The sequence below is a fragment of the Camelus dromedarius genome, chromosome 21 (assembly GCF_036321535.1).
Source record: "Camelus dromedarius isolate mCamDro1 chromosome 21, mCamDro1.pat, whole genome shotgun sequence".
NCBI classification, from domain to species: domain Eukaryota; kingdom Metazoa; phylum Chordata; class Mammalia; order Artiodactyla; family Camelidae; genus Camelus; species Camelus dromedarius.
This window is the reverse complement of record NC_087456.1, coordinates 15,850,364-15,872,021: the sequence shown is the minus strand read 5'-3', so window position 1 is coordinate 15,872,021 and position 21,658 is coordinate 15,850,364.

The following is a 21,658-nucleotide window of genomic DNA, read 5'->3' as shown; positions in this document are numbered from 1 at the left end:
TACCTTACACATATTAGAGTGGGTATCTGTATAGGAGGGAGGAAAATGGAAATGTGAATAGTGATAAAGAGAAAAATATTAAACAAGGATGATACCTTGTACAAAGTTGTGATCATGGCATGCAATGAACAGAGAAGCAGGATTAACTCGGCTGTGTGCACCTGAGATCCAAAGAGGAAAAAAATGAATCTAGCCTCCCTCCTTTTCACCTTGTACCTGAATAATTAGTTACAGCTCATAAGAATTCTCCTTGTGTGACCTTCTGCCATGGAAATTGAGAAAACAACTCCTATGAAATGCTGATGACTTGGCTGGATTTTGATTTTTCCAGATGAGTCTCAGAAACAAGTAAATTTATTTATGGTGAGAAAGAACATCTAAATGTTTTTTCTTCCAAAAGGAAAAAGAGGCAATGGAGAGATTCTATCAACAGTTCATTTGGTTATTTGGCAGGAAGTAGTAAAAGCAATGGCGAAGGGAGAATTTGTTGCCTGGTTCATGAGGGTTCTTCTTGCTCTGCATTAAGTCTTGTCAGAGGCATGCTTTGGTTCTAGTCTCACTCCCAGAAGAGGGATGCGTTATCGTGCCTTACAGCCCTGAGCCTTGGGATGTCCTTGAGTACCACATTGAGCAATTGCAGCAACTTACCAGAGCAATTTTCCAAGAAGCCTTAGCTTTGCCTGGAAGTACAGCAGCAGCTTCTGAGCCGGTGTGGGTGGCCTCTAGGGTGCCAGAGACAAATTCAAATACTCTGTTCTCAACATAAAGCACCATCTTTGTTGAGTGTCAGCCCAGCATCTAGAGCATGTATATTTTTAAAACGACAATGAAAAATATCTGCATCTTGATTGGCTAGATAAAATCATGTCTGAAAGGGCCTCAGCATAATAATAAAAACTTTTCATACTTTTTTCCCCCAAATGTAAGGTCCTAGTCTCTTATTAATGCTCAGACTTTTAATTTTAGTGTTCTAGTCTAAGCTCACCATGTTTGGGGGTTCAGTCTTTTCAGTGGCCCTTCTACAATTTGAAAATCTCTTCTTTCTTTGGTCTGAGGAATAAGTTGTATCTTTGCTTCTCATTGTGAGATTAAGACATACTGATTTATTTCTCTGGCTCATAGGGGATTTAGTGTGTGTTTCTTTTTTTAATTGCCACTAAGAGACTAAGCATAAACTATTTGTTAACTTGTAACAAGAAAGATAATGAAGAAGCATTAAACCAGAAGTTTAATGGCATGATACTACTTAACAGCCATTCTTATTTTTGTTTGGGGGCATTCAAATGAATGTAAACATTATTTGCTAAGAAATAAACAATGATACAGGAAAAATAATGACATTTCTGGAACCGGTTCAGGACAAGCCACTTTTTTGGACAAAGATCCAATTATAAATTCTCCATGCAGTTTTCTTTGCAGACTGAAGATTCCGTGCCCAGATTTTAGATTTATGATCTAACTTTCTAACCTCCTTGCTCCTGTAAAGGAGTTGGAAGACTATGTGGCATCTGAACCAAAGTTGAGGGTGCAACTCAAGCTTCCAATTTTTACTTGGATTTGAGAACTCTTGTCAATTTAGAAAATAAAATGGATGCTATAGAAGAACCTGTTTTTGGTAAGAATATGATCCATTCGATTTGGGGCATGTGGAGCTTAAGATGCCCATAGAATCTTTATGTGTCGTTATGATTGAGCGAGAGCAATTGGCTGAACAGGACAGGAGTTTGGGATTGAATTCTACTTGGGGAGTCATTGATGTGGTTAATTGAGTTATTATTTATTATATGTCAAATAGTACTGCACATAAAATAATTCATTTTATAGGTGAGGAAACCAAGGTCAGAAAGGTTGAGTAAGCATCCTGAGGCCCCAGACCTAAAAGGCAAGCTGGCATTCAAACCCAAATGGTTATTAAGATGCCGCCTGGCTATCAGTAACCTTGCTGGAATGAAAGAAATCCTAGAGGGACAGAACATACAGAAGGGACTGAATGTCCTTTAGAACATACACAACCTATGCTGTGTATAGGGATTTGATCAGTATTTATAATGGAAGCAGGTATTAAGTTTTGAGCCATAGTATGACACAGTTCCAGTTGACGGGGTATTTTATTGAGCTACTCAAAAGAATAAATCTGATTTAGTCAATAAGTATAAGGACTCCGATATGAATTCCGTATAGTGGGTTATCTTGAAATGATTCATCAGAGAAATTTCCTAAATCAGATTGCAGGGATGAAAAAGATAATTCTGCAACAGGCACAACAATGCTTTCTCCATGCTGTTGATAACATCTGTAAGGTGGTGCAGATGAGAAATTCACCTTCAACAATATGACAGTTTCATCAAATTTCTGGATTTAGGTGAATCAATATGGGCACCACACCAACCCTTTAAACGCACATTGGATAAATGGTTCTTCTGTGACAGATCAACAAATGTCTCTTTTCCCATTTCCAAACTTTAGTAGAACTGTTTGAAATACTTTGGAGTCTATCTCATTTCTTCCTCTATATCTTTTTTTTGTGTGTGTGTGTGTGTATGTGTCAAGCTGCCATCTGTCAGTTTAATTTACAGAACTCAGGAGCAGAATCTAAGAGGGTAGAAGGAAAGTTTTTTCCCCCTACACTTATTTTTTATTGTAGTATAGTCAGTTTACAATCTTGTGTCAATTTCTGGTGAACAGTATACTGTTTCAGTCATACATATACATATATATATATATTCATTTTCATATTCTTTTTCACTATAGGTTATCTACCTCTAAATCTTGAAGACCTCCTCCTGCCCACACTATGGGGGCAGGAAACAAGCCTCTTCATTCCTCAGATTTTCTTTGTTGTTATTTTAGTTTCCCCTTTCTTGGCACCCATGCCAATGCATTTTACAAGAATTGTCTGTACAGGGTCAGTGAGAAACTGATGAAAGACCTGTATTTGAACCAATCAATTGTCAAAGAGCACTACATTTCCTATTCAGGATTCTCGTTTTTGCTTGCTTTCAGATGGAATACAGACCTCTCACCATCTGAATCCTAGGCAGCAGCCTGAAGGATATAGGGCATCTCAGTACTAGGCTAAGTAGACAAAAGATCTATTTAGATAGGAAATCTGTTCCAGTTTTAGAAGGCGTTGTTACTGGTTGCTTTCAAAGGTTCTTTACAGTTCTATTGCTGGTAATTATTATGTTTTGCTTACAAAAATTTGAATTATTTCTGCCAAGGATTTGAGAATGAATATGTTTTCTTCTTAATTAAATAACACAAGTAAGAGCCAGGATTAAATCACTGACACAGTAATAGAAACAAACTATGAAGATAATAGCAGAAATCGAAAGTCACAAAAGCCCCTAGTCTATGTAGCTAAAAAAACTCCAGTTTAGTAGTTTCTGTTGGATTCACAGTTCAAATTTATAATTTTTGACACCGTGTCTAATATTAGACAATATGTCTAATATTTCATTTTTTAAAATTCTGATATCACATACATTTTTTATTGATATACAGTCATTTTTAATGTGTCAAATATCTTAAGATACAATTTTTCTCTTAAAGGACTGGCAGGGTTTGCAGAAAATTTTGAACTTCTTTGAGCCTCTGTCAGCAGTTCTGGGTAGCACTGGAATACAATTTAAATAATACTAGCAATGATGTTTGTAGTGTCTCCTAGATTCTGTCTTTCCAGAGAAATGCACCGTTCCACCATATTCTCCACTTTATCAGTTCTACTCTTTATACCAGATTTGTAGCTGTGATATTTTTCTTCTATGCCATTTAGCTTTAACTTGACAAGTTAATAAAAGAAAAAATACATAAAATGTTTTCCATACCTAATATGGACTTAGTGCTGGGATGGGTAATATGGTTTGACATATAATCTGATTGGAGAGGAGAGATGTTCCTGTCTGTATTAGTTAGGGTGGGCTGTAACAAATAGATCCAAAGTGTCACGTCTCAAAAATGATAGACATTTATTCCTCCTTTAGGTAGTTGTTTAGGACATGGTTGGTTGTTCTGTGATGGTAGAAGGCCTCTGCTCCGTGCAATCATTCAGGAACCCAAGCTGATGGAAATTTTGCCATGTTTTTCTGGTCATCACTGACATCATTGAGCCTTTGGGAAGCAGGGATAGGATGGAAGGGCACAGGAGTGGCCCAGCAGTGGTATACATTATTTCTACCTTCTTTCCATTGGAAAGAACATCATCATTTAACTACCTAACTGCCAGGGAGTCTAGGAACCATGGTGGAAGGGGAGAAGGGATTTTGAGGGACAATGAGCAGTCTCTGACATAAAATCTGGGAGCGGCAAAACAATGATAAAACAGCAGATGAAGACATGTCACAGTGGGAGGTGGAAATCATTTAAAACATGCGTTTAGTAGTTCAGAGAAGGTAGAAATCAGTGTGGTACAAGTCCTTGGGAAGAGCATCACTCAGGAGACGGGGTATGATGGAACAGAAGAACATAAATTGGATAAATGGAGAAGAAAAGTGAGAGGACGGGGATGTCTCTCCCTTATTTTTCCAGTCTTCCTCCTTGTTAGCAAGAATCTCTCAATCTCTTTATAATTCTTTAATGCCAATGTCCTTATAAATCTTGTGACTGTCTCTTTTTGATAACACTTTGACCACCCCATTCAGATATTCCCAGTTTCCTTTTCTTTGTTTTTCTTCTGCACAAATTCCTACACACACAATTTAACCTGTATTTCCTTTGCAAACCTTGCTTTTTGTTTTGTGCCCCCCTACTCTGATTTCTACTTAACTACCTTAGGAATAGCCTTAGGCAATAGTTTAAGAATTAAAACAACTTCCCTTCATTGACATGCAGGGTGGGCACTGTGTTAGGAGCTCTACATACAAAGATGAAAAAAAGAGAGTTCTTGCCCTTGAGAAACACACAGCAGGGAAGCCAATAGCCTAATTCTTGAACACTATCTAATTTGGATCCTTGTTCATATTTTGTATGTCTGATAAAATAGATGTTATTATTCTCATTTTGTTAATGAAGAATTTGGAAATCGTAGTTTAACTGACTTCCCCAAAGTTGGGCAGCTATGTAGATAGTGTTAGAACTCATCCCTTTGTGATGTTGCCCCATTGCTGTTCCAACCCACCCTGCCCCCTCTTTATAAATCCCTGTCCCGGTCCCTTGCTCATTTCTATCCATGGCTATATCCAATTATTTAAATGAGATGTTTCTTACAGTCGGTTATTTGTATTAATTCAGTCTAGCCTTACATTTTCTTATAGTCCTGCTAAAATATTTCTGCTTTGATTTTTAATTAAAGCAGAAAGAATACATGCAAAATGATAAGCATATTTTAAAAGTAAAATATGAAGAGGTGACTTCTGAAATGGAATCAATATTTATCAGTTAAGAATTTTGTGGGAAATTCAAGAGTTGGAAATTTAGTGGAGAAATGGACTGTATTCTTGCCACAATTATGAAGTAGCGATATCGTCTCATGCGCATTCCCTCTAGTTCTTCAAGACAGGCATCCATCCATCCATCCACCCATCCATCCATTTTTTTCCACAACGCAGTTACTGTGGGCCTAGTATATGCCAGGGACTGTTTGGGTGCTGAGAGTACAGAGACACAGATTCTTCCCTGGAGGGAAGGCAACTGAACCGAAAATTACAGACCAGGATTCCCTAGCAGCCTGCAGTCCCTTGTTTCAAGGTCAGATCCAGGTCTGACTCCCCAGGACAGTAAACTGGACTCTGGGTCTTTCTTTTTCGTGCCTATTAACTCTATCTGTAGAAGGTGAATGATTTTTCTCTCACATGGAGCGTAGAGCTCATTATCTGAAGAGGTGTCACAGGCTAAAAATATAAACAATCACCTACCCAAACAAAAGGATTAAAATAAATGCATATCTGACATCCACAGTTGGCTCCAAATGGAAGCTAGGACACCTCTAACTTCTGAAAGTGATGACAAGAACAGCCATGCTCTTCCAAGTTCCTGTGGAATCACTGTCACCAGGGAAATATGGGGGAGTATGGACAGGGGCAAGAGAAAGAAAGAAATGAAGAGTTCCAAATACATTTCAACACATTGGGCTCCCATACTGGGCAACTTAATTGACATTTTTTTTTCCCAGTTGTGATCTGGGGGCACTTTGGAATTACCATGACCTTCTTTGGCGGGGGGAGAGGGAAGAAAGAAGCAAAAGAGAAAATACTTTCGAGAAAAATTGGAAGATAGCTTAATTATTGTCTGACCTATGCATAGACTTGAGTAGTTTATTAGAGTCTTTATTGAATCAAGGAAGGGAAACAAAATCTGAACTCAGGGCAGAAAAAAGACATGTATTTTAAATGATAAATCTGAAGGCAAAATGATGGCGACAACACAACCTTAAAAAGATGGCTTCCTTTTAAGGCCTTCAGCTTTCTAGTTGGTTGAACATGTGTCCCCTGTTGGCGGATTGCTGTGCTCATCCTTGCCAGGCACCCAGGTGCCCGTCGCCCATGTGTACATTCCATCTGACTAGATGTAAAGCGCCAGTGGACAAAGCTTCTGGATTTTGGACCTGGCAGCAAGGTCTTCCAAAGTAGAACATGTGGTAGATGCATTCGGTTTTCCACTGCATTGCAACCGCACCATAATATGACGAGCCATGACATTGGAGATTGGTTTAATACCATCCCATACTCTAGTCAATGGTTCTTTTTAAAGATGAACTTTATATCCAAACAATTGTAAAACTCACAACATAGAACCTACAGATAGGATAGCGAGATCCTAGCGAACCAGGAGTCACTGTAATCCCTGGTGTTGAACCTCTTCCCTCTGTGGAGTCGAGCAGTGGAGAACACTATTTGGGGAGATGGGCAAACGAATGGCTTTGGCAGTTTTCCTTTTTCCTCTTGGTCAAAAATTACTCAAGTTTTGAATGCAAATAAGAGACTGCCCATGGCAGCTTCATAACCATCATAATAGTGTACGCATAATGCTGTAGCATAATGAGCTACCTTTGTTTCCAGATTGTAGGTGGGATGTTGACCTACAATCTGACCTCAAAGACTGTCCTTCTGCCTTTAATTCATTCTGGACTAAATAATGTCGCGGAGAACTGGAAAATCAGAATGAAACAAACTTAACATTTCTGCCAAATAATGAATCAATAACCTTTTGGAAGAAAACTTTGGAAGCTATTGATTATGAGAAAGAGCGAGTAGGGGAACGAAGATGTCCCACTCATCATGCAGACATTTTACCAAACTCTTAAGGGGGCTTCTCAGCCCAGGTTCTTCCTCTCCTTTCAGACAAGGCCACCATTTGGGCTTCATTGCCCAGTGTTTTAATCTCTGTCCTTGAAGTTCACAAATTAACTTGCTCTGTGATTTCCTCCCTGTGACAGCCTCTGGCTGTGTTTTTACTGCCTTAACAGCTACTGGCAAGCAGCTTGTCTCCCACATTCACTACAAAGTAAACAGGAATTTGGTCCCAGGGTAATTGGCTGCTCTCCAGCTTAAGAATGCAAGTTATTCGTGAGGACCGTGGACTTACTTCTGCTTCACGTAGACTGTTTTCACTGGGGAGCACAAAGACAAAAAGAGCTGTGAAGGTTTTGAGTCTTGAGGATTATTCTTTTCAAACATGTGATGCCCTGTGATTCTTTCCCCCAACTATTTGCTAATGTTCCCCCACTTCTGCCATCTTTCACGTCATGGTGATTACCAGAAATTTACCAAGGAAGCAGCCATGAAATGACATGTTTCTTTCAGAAATATAACTGACTCAGTAAACACATCCGGGTACATTGTTATTTTGGAGAAAGAATATGTTTACAAAACTTTTAAAATTAAATCTTCATGAGAACGTGGAGGGTAAATGCCAAATGAATTTGTGAGCACCTCGATTAATAATAATTCAAAACAAACATTAAGAAAACAATGGAGAAAAAAACGCGTGGTTTCAAGGATAGGAGTACTTCTGCTTTGAAATTTGAGTTGTTGAACACTAGATTTAAAGTTTACCAAACATTAAGAGATTAAACAAAATTTAAAAAGACAAAAAGAGTTACTCATTTACCATGGGTGGGAGAAAGTAAAGGAATTCTAGGCTCCTCTAAGATAAGACACCTAGAAGACTTTATTATCTTATCTGAAAGGTACATACTTTAAAACTGGACACCATGCTTTCTAAATTCTTCCATGAATAACATTTCCTGCAAGACTCTTAAGACTTGATATTATAGTCCTAAAGTCTACTTAGCAGAGGCAGTAACAATTGTTTGAGATTTGAGAAATGGAAAACATTTAATTGCTTCAGTTTACTCAAAGCCATACAATGAATGATGAAAAGGTAAAATATTAAATACGTTATGCACCCTGATTTATTTAAATATTCATCATTGTTTGCTGAAAACTTGTATGGGAAGCTTTGGTGTTTTTGGAATGTAATGTATAAGAGTATCAATTCCTTCACATTTCAGTTCCCAATTGGTGTGTGGTACAGTTTCTGTCTTTCTTGATTAGAACTCTGCCTTTTGATCAGAACTTGCTAATTGTGTGAAATCTTCTGAAACAGACCCACAGAGATTTGCGCAGATCTGTTTTTATTAGATGTGTGAGGTATAATATGAGTTCACTTTAGCATGCCACCTGCTGCTTTTAAACTCAGTATATTTCATACATCAAACACTGGCATTCTAGGCACTGGAGCTGTAAAGTTGAGTGATGTATGATTTTTGCCCTTAAGGAGTCTTCAGTGCAGTGGAGAATCTAGACACACAAGCAAACATTGGCAATAAAATATAAGTGCAATAAAGAGGAATGTGGTAAACTGCCATGGAAATACTGATTAAAAAGCATTAAGATTGGTGAAGGCGAGTCTTGCAGAGAAGGTGATATCTGAGCTTGGCCTTGAAGCTTGTGTTGGAGAAGATGGAGGGAGAGGGTGGGGAAAGGCACTTAGGCAGAGGACGGGGTGGACAGAGGTGTGCGGTGTGAACTTCTGCAGAGTGGTGAGGAGGAGAGTGGCCGGACCAGGAGGTCTTCTGTGAGAAGAGCATCTGTGTACAAGTCATGTCGTTGCAACTTCTTTCTGTAGACCGTCAGGAGTCTTCAGAGTAAGTAGCATAATCAGGGTAGGTGCTATTTGGGTTTTTAAATGTGAAGAATCTCAGCATTTATTAAATGTCTATGGACCAACCTAAACGTAGGAATGAATGCAGATACTGGTTTGTACCTTTGGATTTGAGTTATAATAAGCCAGTTATTCCTTAGAGATTTGGTAACTAAACCCCCTCAGCTTCCGTTACGGGAAGAGCAGGAAGATACTAACTGGGCTTACAGTGTGTCTCTCCAGTACCAGTGGGGAGGATTAAACATTTCCGCGGTCAGACTGTCTCTCTTCAGAGGAGCTGTAGTCGCATGGGAAGCCACCCAGATGTGATTGTGCTGTACACCAGAAATAGATGCATTGTAACTGACTATGCTTCAGATAAACAAACAAACGGATGTGAGTTCTAGGGTCTGATTGCAGTTGCCAAGCCAGCTATGCCCTCTTTGGCAAACCACTTGACTTCTTCAAGTCTCAGTTGCTTTATCTATAGAATGGCGGGGTTAGGAGGAGGGAGATGATTATACTTCCTTCTCCTAGACACTTAGGAAGCTAATTAAATGATCTAATAGAAGCAAAATTTTTTGAAACCATCAAGTACCACAAAAGTCATGGAGTTATGGATATACTGTCAAAAATAGAAGTCCCACTGTTACAATTATGCCAATGATGACAACAATTATTTACTGAGGATTTGTTTTATGCCAGCACTGTTCTGAGTTCTTTAAATGACATGAGGATCTCATTTAATCCTCATTGCAGTCCTATAAGGGGGTTTTAAAAGAGAAGGACACTTGGCAAGGTTAAGAATTCATGAGCAATGGAGCCAGAAGTCAGATCCATGCTTTCCTGACCACAAGCCTAGACTCTCAACCGTAACTTCTCAGTCAATCTTTGCAAAAACTTTACTTCTTTCTTTAAAACCTAGGCAACTGACAAGAGATCAACAACGCATGGTAATTGCAGAATTACTAGACTAACGTTTATCAGGGTTTCTTCTCACTATCTGAACTAGAAATCTAGAGCTGGAAATCAGAGATGTGGTCCGTTGCGCTTTATTCCAGAAAAGAACATAAGCTATTATTGTTGACTGTGAACATAATACGCTAAGAGCTTTTTGTCCAAATACAACTCAGAGAAGAATTTAAGATGGGAGTCAATGTCTCAGAGAGGCAAAACCATACAATCTTTAAAGTTATGTTCTCTATATTTTATCCTTCAAAGACAACACTGCTCAAGAATAGAGGAGCACACAGAAAACCTAGAGCACTTGTTCCTAGTCCCCTACTCCAATATCTGATGGTCCACCTTCCCTTAAAGTGTGAGTAAAGAGTTTCTCACTTCCAGGTCCATGAAATACTGAGGAAACAAAAAAAGTTACAGCCATCTTTCTACGATGTTGGTGAGCATTCAAAGACATTATACTGAGTTTTTACTCCAGGAGTAATGAAGCTTGCAAAAGGGATAGGATATAATGTTCTGTATTGATACAGATATATTAGAAACCCTGGTTTGGTGTAATTATTTGCAGGGCTGAATTGAACCTAGTGCCTGTTATTTGTTGATGAGAGCCTTCTTGCATCTCCTGGGCGTTATCGCAGTGGCTTCTATCTCATTTTTCTCTAAATGTGAGTTGATGCTCCAGCAACGACCCTGGGGACTAGAACAGACTCAGGTCTCAACCATCCATGGTCTCTGCTGCTGGCAGTAGGTGGCAGAATTGAGCTTGGCTTTTGTGATTCTTCTCACATGTCTTCATTGGTGAAGCCGAAGTAGTCTCAAGCTACTCCTTAAAACAGCTTTATTGTTTAATCAAAAGAGATTCAATTTGTCTCTTTTATTCTACTGGAATCTCATCTATTATAGACTGTATGATGCCCTTTAAAAAAAATCATAGTAACTCTGGTGCATTTCTACCTCATCTGGAAATTATCTACTCTAAAAAGGATACCATCCTCATTTCTATACTTTTTCTTCTGTCCAGTCTCATTAAAACTTTCTATTTACTTTCCATTCATTCAGTAAATCTTAGAGTCAGCACCAGATTATTTTTTTCATGTCCTTCAAGTCACTCAGACAACTCTACCAGTCTTAAGACTACACTGAAAACTCCTCCCTCCATCATTTTATGGAAGACCCCATGTAGGAAGGGTACTTGAGGAAGGGAAAAGTGTGAGGCACAGATATTAAGGTGGGGACAGCCAAAGAGCAAGAGAACTTCTGTTGTGAGACTGTGCAGGAGCGATTTCTTCACAAAACTTTACATGGCAAAGCCCGAGATTGTCACTTGGATTTATTACATCACTTTCCTTTTCCCTTTTGCTTTCCTTTTCCTTCCTTCCTTCCTTCCCCGCCCCCCCCCCCAACTGAAAAAAAGGGAAGAAAGAGATTAAAGACTGTAAGGAAGACAATGCTGTGTCTATGAACACTATTTTAAATACCATCTCTTGGTCTCGGTTTCCCGTGTTTATTGACTAGCCAGTCTTTGGCAAGGGAATAATAGTCATTTTCTTAAGCCTAAATTTAACAAGACCTGATACCTCTACTTGCTGACAGGAACCAGAGTAAACAAGATATACTCATAGCTCTGTGGTTATTTCTACCCTGCTGAGCCCATTCGGATACGGAGACAGGAAGAATGTGACTTGATTGGAAAAGAATTTGTTCCTGAATGAGGGGTTAATCTCTGTTCTGTGATTTTTAATCCTCTGAATAAAGCCTTTAAGATAATTTGGAGATAACAAATATTACAAAGGAAAAAAATAATCTAAGTGAAGTTGTACCCCGCCATTTCTTTTAGAGAGAGAAAAATCAGTACGGACCTGTTTTCCTGGAGCTGCAAAATGAAGGTTTCAAAACAAATGAGTTCAAGGTTCTCCATCTCTGCTGCACATTGGAATTACCTGGAAAGCTTTAAAAAGATACTGATGCCGGGGTAGATTTAATCAGTCTGTGGGAAAGCCTGGGCAGTACATTTTTCAGAGCTTCCAAAGTGATTCCAAGTTGGGAATCACTCGTGGCTGAAGTAAAGGGCATTTGTTAAGGAATGACGCAAAATGAGATTTGAGAGGAGTTTGTACATCAAGTTAAGAAGTCCGTATTTATCCTACAGATGATGGGCAGTGATTAAGGGTACTTCTGGCAGAGAAGAACCGTAATTTTGTTAGGTTTTGAAGATCATCACCCTTTCGGCAGTGTGGACAGTGAATGGACTGGCGTTGGGAGAGCGGGGAGCAGGCTTCAAGGGTTGTCCTCACAGTCCATGATCCTGGGATTTGCCTATTTGCCCTCATTCCAGCAAACTTTTTAAAAAAATTTTGACTCTGTCTTCCTTTCTCTTTGAAAGTCAGTCTATTAGCATGCCCTCGTGTGGTAGCTCCTTTAATGATTTCGTTCTATTTGAGACTTTCTCCAGATTATGCCTTTAAAATAGTTCCCGGAAAATCAACAACTGTTGGCTAATAAAGGCTTAAGTCTCTTTAGTCTCTAAGCCTCTTTAATTTTAAATATATATACTTAGGCTAATCCTTTGGAAACGTGTTTCTCTTTCAAACAAGCTGGAATTGGGAATCCTGCTTGAGAAAAAAAAGACAATGATCAAGTTTTCATTGTACTGTTAGGAAATTTATGGTTCATAGTTAGAGAGTCAAATGGCATTAACATGAACAAGTACAATTAAAAAGAGAATCACCTTTAAAATACAACTTTTCCGTTTTCTTAATTTAGGCCTCTAGAGACTCTTCATTGCCTGGACCAGGGACTTCCTTAAGGAGTACTGATTAGGTAGTGGTTTGATGAGTGTGTCCTTCAAAATTGCAAAAAGCTTTGAAACGGGCAAAATGTTAGTAGGTGTCTTTTCCAATAGAATGCTATGGTCTGTCTGCTGCAGTTGTCTGATTCTGGAAAGGTCTGCGTCTTTCAATGTCCGACTTGTTTTACAATGCCATAAACTGAAGAAAACCGATAGTAATGCAGATTATTTTGTGGAATGCCAATAATTTCCGTCTGCCCTGTAAAAGGGTCCTGTTTCGAGTCTTTAATGGATTTCAGCACTCCTAATCACCCGTTGTATCAAGTGTCCCCCAGACCACTGCTAAGCTTGATGATTCACTCAAAGGATTCACAGGATTCAGATAAAGCCCTTCTGTTCATGGTTATGGTTTGTTATGGTGAATGACTTACAGATGAAAATCAGCCAGAGGAGAAGGTGGGTAGAACAGAATCTAGGACAAACCAGGCACAAGCTTCTAGTGCTGCCGACCTGGGAAGCGGAGCCAAGCCTTGGGGTCCGGGAATTTCACTGGGGATGAGTGACGCAGGCATACAGTTTGCACGCGCCAGACGTTAGCTATGCGGTCTTCGTGCCTCCGAGGTCAAACTGACGCCGCGTGGCCCAAAGCCTCGACATGAAACACCGCTCCTAGCAGGCAGGATGTTCCAGGGCTCAGAGATCATCTCCCAGGTGTCAGCCAAGGACTAGCCCTTTTTTTGGGAATGTGCAGAGCTGAGTGACCCAAGCCTGCTAAGTTATCCCTTTCCTGATCACACATTCACACACACGAAAGAACACGTGTGTGTACATGTGTGTGTTCTTTGGATTCCCCACTGAACTGGGTGGTGCTCATTTCACCTTAACAGTTCCCTCGTCAGTGGGCTCAATAAAATCTCTGATGCATTTATGTTTGCATTAATTGTCAAAATTTTACCCTTGAAAAATTAATTCTTTAACAAATGCATGAACATAGAAAAATCACTGATACTTTGTTTTTGCTTGCATGTTTTGTCTTCCTGTTTTCCTCCCTTTTTTCCTTCCTCCTTTTCTCCTCTCCCTCTCTCTCCATAAGTGTGTGTACATATGCCAGTAGGGACATACGGAAACACTGAAACAGTATCTGCCCTATTTCACATTTTTCTTACCAACATAAAAAGTTACCTGTCACTAATGAAGCGCTCTGCGCGTCTTTACTGAATTATCGTTTAGCGAGGCCCCTCATATATGCTGCCTCATCCATCTTTCCCTCCATCCTAGTGAGGCAGGCGGGTACTGGGTCTCATTTTTCCGATAATGAAACTGAGGCTCAGAGCTACCAGGTGACTTGTCCAAAGTTTCACACCTGATAAATGGCTTGCCTTCTGCTTACAGATCTAGACTCACATACATAACAGCCCACTGGTATTTCTATTCGAATGTCTTGCAGACATTGCAAACTTAATGTGCAGAACTGAAACTTCCGTCTTACTCTGTCCCCTTCCCCAATTTTTTCCTGCTCCAGTTTTAATCATTCAGTAAATCCCACGTCATTACCAGGTCACTCAAACCATAAACCTGGTAGCATTCCTGACACCCTCTTCATTTTCTCCCACCTCTCACATTCAACCTGTCACCAAGTCCTCTGGAACATACGTCTAAAACATTAATCTGTCCCTGTCTTTCCATCTCTACTGCGTCTACTCTAGTTTGACACCAGGTCCTCTTGTAGTTTTTCTTACTGTCTGCCTTTAATTTTACTGCCACATTCCGTCCAGAGTCATTCATTCAAAGTAGATTTCATCATTGTACTTAAAACCCTTCAATGGGACAATAACTTACTTTCTCACATGTCCGCAAGTCTCTGTGCAATCTGAGCCTGCTTGCATCTTCAAGCCCCACTCGCCTTTTTGCCAGCCATGTTCTGGCCCCAGGAAGCTCTCTGTGGCTCTGACGTGCCAGGCTTTTTCTGCTCTAGAGCCCTGACTGTGCTATCTTCTCTGATGCCTCCCCCGCCGGCTCCTTGTTACTCAGTCCCCTGGCTGACTCATGCTCATCCTTCAGCGTAAGTGTCTCTTCTTCAAGAGAGGCTTTCCCTAGACCCTTCGATTCACTGTAAGTCTTCCTGCATTTTTTAATTACACCCAGTTCCTTTCCTTGTGGTGCTTAGTGTAATTTTAATATATGGGTTTTTTTTTCATGTCCCATGAGCTCACAAAGGCAATGATTATGTCTTTTTTGCTCTACCCCAGAAACCACAGAGTCAGAAAACGGTTTGGCATATGGCAGGCACTTAATGCGTGTTTTGTGGCAGAATGAAAGCAAAGCAAATCCCAGAACCAAAGCTTCTAATTCTGAATTGGGAACTTTTCCCTGGGGCTACGGTGCCTTTCTGAGAAGCCCTCTTCCCTTTTTCACAATATCCTTTTCAGTTTCGCTGCTACAAATTTAATTTTTTATTACCCAAGTAAAACATGGTTAACTCTTTTATCATTAATATTTTCATGTGTTGCATTAAAGGTATGAAAATGACTATGCCCTGGGAGGTGGTTAAGTCAGTAAAAGGAACTTGAGGCTCTTATCCTTAAGGCCTTAAATCTTAGTCCATATTGGACATTTCCATTCTCCAAATCACCCCCTTAGCTCATTCTCTTTTCTTCTCTTATTGCCTCAATCAAGTCTGTACTTTTCAGAGACCGGCCAGTTGGCCTTTCCACCAGCATCCACACAATTACCTTTTCAAATTACCTTTAACTTGAGGTTGAAGGAAACCATTTTTTTCTCTAACCATATCGCATTACAAAATTTAGTTGTGTATTTGATGCAGAGAGTAGTTTGCCGTATAGAGCAGCCACTTGTAATAGTCAGAGCTTCATTTTCTGAGGAGAGGCTGTGTAACAAATGAGGCACACAGCATTTCTAACACTCATGACAGTCTTGGAATGAAGGTATTGCCATTTATATTAGTTATCTATTTATGACAACCCCCCCCGCCCCCAAAACTTAGAAGCTTAAAACAACACATGTTTCTTTGGGTCAGAAATGCAGGCTGGGTCCTAAATGGCCTACCTTGGACCTTGGCTTCAGCATCTTTCACAGAGCTGCACTCAAGGAGATGGCTGACACTGTAGTCATCTCAAGGGTCAACTAGGGGAGGATGTGCTCCCACGTTTCCAGGAAATTGTGCTTTCACCCCTCATGGCTGTTGACAGGCTTCAGATCTTCACTCACTGGCTGTTGGTCCTGGCAGAGGGAGAGAGAAGAGACACACAATATATAAACACAGGAGCATCTGATCTTTCCAGTGATATCCCATCACTTTTGCCATATACTGTATTCTAGTATTAGACGCAATGCACTAGGTTCAACCAATCCACAAAGGGAGGGCACTACACAGGGCATAAATACCAAGAGGCCATTACTGGGGGCTATCTTAGGGGCTGCCCACCATAACATTGTACAGAAAGAAGAGACAGATAAATTCATTCATGCTGAGACTTGCAATTCAAACCCAAGTCTGTCTGATCCAAAACCCACACTCTTTCCATTGCATTTCGTAGCTTATGATATTCAACCAGTGATTGTTGCTGAAGTGATTCTAACATCACAAACTGGTGCCTGAAAATAACCAAGTATTTTCCATACTGAGAGACTAAGCTACCAACCCTGGCCATTCATTTAACGATGGCCTACAAGTGTTCTGAAGAAATGTCTGGTTAGATCATCAATACAGTAGAAAATCGTGGGCAACCACGCAGAGAGCACAGCTTATGAGCAGTGGGCTGTGACACACGTGCGAAAAGCATCTAACTGCGACTGCAGGGTCAAGGGATGGGTGTGGCTTCTATCTAGATAAATGGTAACAAGGCAAAGAGTTAGTGACCCAAGAATTCAAGCAGTTAATAGTTCCACAAATTCCTGCGTGGTTGGGAAATAAGTCTCCTAGAAGATTACCTCTTTTATTTCTATTTTCTTCCATTCAATTTTTGAGTACTATTCACTGTGCATTTCTGTACCCCAAGTTTTGAGATAACTAATAAAGAAAAGTCACTCTTGCATAATTCCTTCTTTTTTTTAATTGAAGTACAGTCAGTTACAATGTGTCAGTTTCTGGTGTACAGCACGATGTCCCAGTCATTCATATACATACATATATTTGTTTCATATATTTTTTAATTCCTTCTTACTTTTAAAAAACACTTAATTTGATTCACTCAGGTAGACAAAAGGTCAATTTAAAAAGCTTTTGGGTGCTGACCACCAGAGGGAACAGGGAATGGCAGGCAGCCTAATCGCCACTCCTCCTCTGTCCCTAACTTCCTTTCTCTGACCTTCTGCTGACACACTCCCAGAGGCTCTGGAGCAGGTGAGCTGCAGGGGTTCCCAGGCTCTTCTTCCCAGAATTATTTATGGCTTGAACTCCAGATATCAAAAGACTTTAAATCCTAACTGTAAAGGTTATTCCTCATGCCATAAAGCTAGTCCTGACTGTGAGAAGGACTTGCTGAAATAAAATGGACATGACATTGTCTGATGTCAACTACACAGTCATCAATTGTCTTGTAAATGTGGTCATTCTGTTGTTCTTTAGAATCTGGGGATAAGAGTATTAATAGATTGACAGGTTGTATTTCACGTATTTTCTCCTAACTCTTTTAGAACAAAAATGCAGCTTGATCCTCATAACCCTTCAAAGGTATCCTCTCGATGTCAAGATGCAAAGAAGCTGCTCTTATCAGATCCTCTGAATAGTTTCCAGATGATAGAAACAGAAGAAAGGGTGAGGATTTCATGCCAATCTCCTATTTAAATCTCATCCAAAGAGAGAGCTTATGTGTTAGTGAAAAGAAAATTAGTGCCTTTTCCTGATAAATGTCGAAGTTCTTGAGCTCTTTGTTCACAGTGAAGACCAGGGAAACCAGATAACCGTAGCTAGCTTGTTGGCAGGTAGGCAGCCCTGTGTAATTTGGCTTTCTTTGAGTTTTCTTTTCACGTAACTGCTTTTAAAAAGCACCCTGGCAGCTGTGCGACTGAATTGCCAGTGCCTTCCTTTCTCAGACAAGAATGACTTCTTATGATTCATGTGACGGCCAGGAATAATACAGGAATACACTAGGCATGCTTAACTCCCATGAGAGCACTTTACCAGATAGCTCTACAGATCATGATTAAGCTGGGGCCAAAGAACATTCTTTTCCTCCTCTGCTCAGTGACACATTCGGTGCTAAATGAGATACAGTCAGCTGATGGGCAGTGGAGCTTGCAGAATCCTCAGTATTGGCCCTAATGTAATTAAATCACCAAACGTTCAGAACTCTCCTACTGACTTAGAGTCCTTAAAAGACCTAAGCAATTCTGGAAAAAACTGCTGTCTGATCTGTCTGTCGAGAAGGCACACACGTGTGTTGATGAATGAATGAGAAGCACAGGTACTGGGCTAAAATAATATTTACATCTTCACTGAAATTGCCCTACTGGAATCAGAGAAATTTAGAACTGGAAGGGAGTTTAGACATACAGCCCCAAATGGTCTTGTTTATAAAGGGATGATCTAATTAACCCAAGTGTTCAGGTGAGCCTGTCAGTCTGCTGATCAGTGGTAGAGCCCAGTTTGGACTCAGCAGGACTCTTAGTTATGGATACAGAAGCGAACTTTGAATTGTCCAGGCAGAAAAGAGGTTTATCTAGAAGGTATTGGGCGGCTCACCACATCTCCAGGAAGCTGGAGATCCTGGCCCAGAAGGGGCTGGGAGCAGGCGTTGCTGGGCGGTGGACAGCACCACACTTCCTGGCCAGTCCTCCAAGGTGGTGCTGCAGCCACTGCTGCCCTCTGGGCCCTGTGTGATAGAGGATGCTGGCGGCACTGCCCTCCTTGGAAACTGGATTTCAGCTGGGGCTTCATCTACCACCAACATGGTGGAACCTCCAGGTCTCTGCTTGTCTGTGTCATGATGTCCTGGTTTAAAATGTGACTAGGGGCTGGGGTTACCAGGGGCTTGGAGAAGTGAGCACCTAGCTTTATACAAAGGGGCGTTCTTTAAATATAAGAGAGAGGTTCAGATGCTTGAGGCCCCCAAGACTGACAATGTCCACTGTATCAGGTGTCTTGTGTTACAGCTCACCAGAGCATGTTAAGGTTCACTCCATAGTTTTATAACAGTTCATTCAACATAATTGAGCAGTTAGAGTATCCTGAGCACATAGCTGTGAATTAGGTCATTTCTATCCTTTACAGTTTCACAGGTAGGCAGACCTATACAGAGATAAATTATAGTAAAGTAGGAGGAATGTATTAATGTAGCATGTTAGTCCATTCTGGCTGTTACATGACAATACCATGTTTCCTTATGTAACAAACATTTATTTCTCACAGTTCTTAAAGCTGAGACGTCCACAGTCAAGATGCAGGATCTGCCTGCAAGTTCACAGACAGCATCTTCTCACTGTGTCTTCAAGAGCAGAAGGGGACGAGGAGGTCTCTGGAGTCTCTTTCATAAGGGCACTAATCCCATTCATGAAAGCTCCACCCAGGATCTCCCAAAAGCCCTGCCTCCTAAAATCATCATATTGGGGGTTAGGATGTAATATATAAATTTGGGAGGGAACACAGACATTCAGTCTGTAGCATACAGGTATGAGCAAATGTCTCAAGAAAAGAATTTCTCTCTAATCTAGTAAATGGATGGTATTCTTCCTCTTACCCTGAAAATTAAGTAATTTAGATAATTTTGCAGGTTAAAGTAAATTACATATTCCTTGTCTGCTTAGTGATAGTTTAGAAGTTCTTCTGTCTGAAAAGCCCTTAGAGAGACAGATTACGTTGTATCCTTATCAGAAATAAATTTCTTATTTTTATCTCTGCACAGAATAAACTTCACTACTTTTTTTTTTCCTCTTCTTGCCCAATGAATATTTAAAAAACCAAAATACTGGCTTGTAGTGAATTTTAATGAGTTTGAAAATTTTATAAATTTGGACTTAGTTTATTCTCATTTTGAAGTTCAATAATAAAGATAAAGAACACATTTTATTCCTTTTTGTTTCTGTACCAAAAATACATATAATAAAGTTTTCATCAGTTTGTGATCTTTGCTCAGACCTACTTATTAGTAACAATTTAGAAATAAGAACAGACATGTTTTTGATACCCCAAAAAGAAAAACATTTTATTTACTCAAAACTGACACATGGGAAAATTGTGAAGGGGTGTTTGTTTTCAGGGCCACTGCTCCTGCCCTCGCTACCCCTGACCCCCGTTAAAAGCCTTTTCTCCCAGGCGCCGTGTGTCCTGGGCTTGACCACAAGGTGGGCCCTTAGTGCCAGGTGTCCCTCTCCTACGCAGGGTTTGCTCCTGTTGCTACCTGTTTTTGTTTGTTTGTTTTTTTAATAGAGGTACTGGTACTGGGGATTGAACCTAAGACCTCATGCATGTTAAGTATGCGCTCTACCACTGAGCTATACACACCCCCACTACTGTTGTTTTTATTTAACCAATTCCATATTTTCTTTCCTGAATTGGGCTTAAGGTGGCATTTGGCTGAACTGATAAACATTTTGATTTTGTAATGAATGAAACAGGGGCTGGAGGGGAACTTCCTAAAGCAATTATGCTCTTTCTTCTGATAATAATAGTTACCACTTACTGAATGTTTCTGATAGACTGACGAAACTAACAATTCTTACACAAACCTCTGGAAAAATAGTATCGTTGGTGATTCCACTGTACAGCTTCGTGAACTTCGTGAACAGCTTCTTTAAAATCACACAGATGTTGCTGGGTTTTCAGTCTAGAGAAGTATGATCATGAAGCAATGTATTTCCATTAAGGGATAATTTCATTTCTGAGAACTGCTTTGCTTTTCCTGAAATTTTAGAGTATTTACAATGAATTATATATATGTATATATATTTTATTGAAGTACAGTTTACGTTGTGTCAATTTCTGATGTACAGCGCAATGCTTCAATCATATAGTAACATACATATATTTGTTTTCATACTTTTCTTCATTATAGGTTACTGCAAGATACTGAATATAGTTCCCTGTGCTATACAGTATAACCTTGTTTATTTTATTGATTTATAATGAACTTTGTGTCTTGTATCTTCTTTTTTCTTTCCCTGAGTCTTAAGTATCCCCCTTTTCTTTCACCTTTTCTCTTTCAGTGGAACTCTTTCTATTCACTCGCTTCTTGTCTATAATTCCTTCCTTAATTATATGTACCCATGAATGATGAGCCAACTTTGAAGTAGCCATTGGCAGATCAATCTAGGTTTTGTAAACAGGCAGGGGCCTGCCTATCTAGGATGCAGGAAAAAAAAAAAAACCCCCAAACCCCCAAAACAACAAAAAAATCCTGGTTTGTGCATTAAGTACTAAGAAGGTAGGCTGTGTGTCGGTTTCCTGGGGCTGCCATAATAAATTACTACAAACTGAGTAGCTTAAAACAACAGATATTAATTATCTCACAGTTCTGGAGGTGAGAGGTTTAAAATCAAGATGTCGCCAGGGCCATGCTCTCTCTGAGGGCTCTGGGGAGGAGTCCTTCCTCACTGCTTCCTAACTTCTGGTAATTGTGGGCAGTCCTTGGAGTTCCTTGGCTTGTAGATACATCACTGCAATCTCTGCTTCCATTGTCACATGGTCCTGTGTGTCTATCACTGTGTCTGTCCTTGTACTGGTGTAAGGGCTCACCCTACTCTAGACGGACCTTATTTTAACTTCTTACATCTGCAATTACATCTGTCTTCAGGTAAGTGCTGAGGTTCTGGGGGTAAGGATTTCGCCGTGTCTTTTTTGGGGGACACAAGTCAGTCCATAATAGGCTGTAA